Source organism: Martes martes (assembly GCF_963455335.1).
Source record: "Martes martes genome assembly, chromosome: 11".
Lineage (NCBI taxonomy): Eukaryota > Metazoa > Chordata > Mammalia > Carnivora > Mustelidae > Martes > Martes martes.
This window is the reverse complement of record NC_137899.1, coordinates 51,662,431-51,664,559: the sequence shown is the minus strand read 5'-3', so window position 1 is coordinate 51,664,559 and position 2,129 is coordinate 51,662,431. Positions and strand designations below refer to the sequence as shown.

Here is a 2,129-nt window from a genome sequence, read left to right as displayed (position 1 = left end):
CCCAGCTTGTCAATATACCATGTTATCAATTTCATTAACAAAGTGTATTGCCATGGAGCCCTAATATGCATTATTATTAGTTGTTACAAGGTATTATGCATTCTCCTGAGGACACTCCATAATTTTATTTCTAAGAGGACACACCATAATTTTATTTCTCACTCTCAGAACAGTCTCAACTAGCGAGTGGAGAACTCGCAGCATCTGCCATGATCTGCTTCCTGAGCTCCAACTTAGAAACAGTGCTTTGCAAGATTGATGCTGGTTAGAAGTGTGCACAATTCTTTTCTTTCTTTCTTTCTTTTAATGTCTCAAGTTTTTATTTTAAGTTCTAGTTAGTTGATATATAGTGTGATATTGGTTTCAGGAGTAGAATTTAGCAATTCATTACTTACAGATAACACCCAGTGCTCATCCCAACAAGTGCCCTCTTTTTTTTTTTTTAATGTTTTTTAAACGTTTTATTTATTTATTTGACAGAGAGAGAGAGATCACAAGTAGGCAGAGAGGCAGGCAGAGAGAGAGGGGGAAGCAGGCTCCCCGCCAGAGCACAGAGTCCGATGCGGGGCTCCATCCCAGGACTCTGAAATCATGACCTGAGCTGAAGGCAGAGGCTTTAACCCACTGAGCCACCCAGGCGCCCCAACAAGTGCCCTCTTTGATGAGAAGCACACGCCGTCGTTCTGAGGCAGTCTCCGTCACACATTCACTAGAATTCAAAGCCGGCCTGAGTTCATCTTTCTGTAGTTAGTGTATTCGTGCTGCTACGTGTGGTGAGGAGATTTAATTCCACTGTACAGGTTAGCTCAAGAGAGAATGAAGAATAAAGAGAATAAAATATTATAACAAGATTATGACCCATTCTCTAAGCAAAATAAACAAAGTTTCTGCTGAGGTGAAAAAGATGCAGTAATTCTCTTCATACAGCCTTGTGTTGGGTTGTGAACTGGATTATTAAAAATCATGAGTTTATCAAAAACCCTACAAGCCAACTCATCAAAACAGGCATTCGGCCAGTAAGAATGTAATTTCACACCAATACATCTTCAGATTTTAGATTTATTTAGGACCATTTGCCACTATTTATAGACTGTTTAGTTTACTCTAACATATGACCAGACAGGGAGGCCCTTCAGGGAGATCCTGGCCTAAGCATATTGTTTCACTTTTTCAGGAAAAAGATAACACTGGACATGGTAGCTTTCAGTTTGTGGCACTGAATGATGGCATATAGGGCACCCTTCAAAAGCTACAGTGGAGGGGCCACCTGGCTTTTTGGCAACACAAGCCTGATTGAGGTCTTCTGGCCCATTTGTTTGACAGTTGTGTTTTATGCCTTGAAATTTCTTTTTGATTTTCTCCTTGTAGCTCGCATAGATCACTTTGCTTTTCAGAGGAGCTAGTTCTGGTGCCCTGGTCTGCTCCTCCCACCAGGAACAGAGCAGTCTCTGTGACTCTCAGACTCTTACTCCTCTCAACTCGAAGGTCCAAGGACGGAGGCAGGGCCATAACTGTCACCTCAGGTCTGGAAATTGAGCACACGCCAAAAAACACCCACCAACTGCTCTTTTCTGGATTCCTTGGTTTCAAAGCTTGCATCACACAAAGCACAGTGACATCTTTTTCAAGAAGCATTCCCAAATAATGCTTGAAAGGATCAGTTATGGATACACCAACATCTCTGACTAAGATTTCTTTCCCTTCTCATACATTGATGCACTTTTGGTCTGCTCTGACACACAAAAATGACAGCCTTCTTTCTTTTCTCGATTTCTTCTGGTGTGGAGCACATCCCAACTCTCATGTCATAAAAAATGTGATATACTTCATCTCCAACTTGCTTTCCTAAGGCCTGTCTCCCCCATTAGAATGTATATACTTCATAAGGACAGGGACTTTGACTTGTATATTGAAATCTCCAAATGCTACCACAGTATCTGGTTCCTCCTGGAGACAGAGGATGGGGTCCCTCTCTCACCAGTTAGGGTCCGTAGGGTGGGTCCTCCTTCAACTACTGGTGATAAGAAGGCTGAGCTCAGGCTGACACTGGCTGGCAGAGGGATGGGCAAAGGATCAAATGGGATAGGGGACCCTTATTCCCTTCACCCCTGGGGGGTGAGGTCATGCGG

General features: G+C 43.0%; 1 pseudogene across 1 annotated transcript; it reads right to left on the bottom strand.

The window, feature by feature from the left end:
* Nucleotides 1–1,148: 1,148 nt before the first annotated feature.
* LOC308352456 (destrin-like) lies at nt 1,149–1,849 on the bottom strand (annotated as a pseudogene). The gene is made up of 2 exons: nt 1,541–1,849; nt 1,149–1,409 (listed from the first exon to the last, which is right to left on the bottom strand). The product of its transcript is annotated as a destrin-like (transcript).
* Between the last annotated feature and the right edge of the window lie 280 nt (nt 1,850–2,129).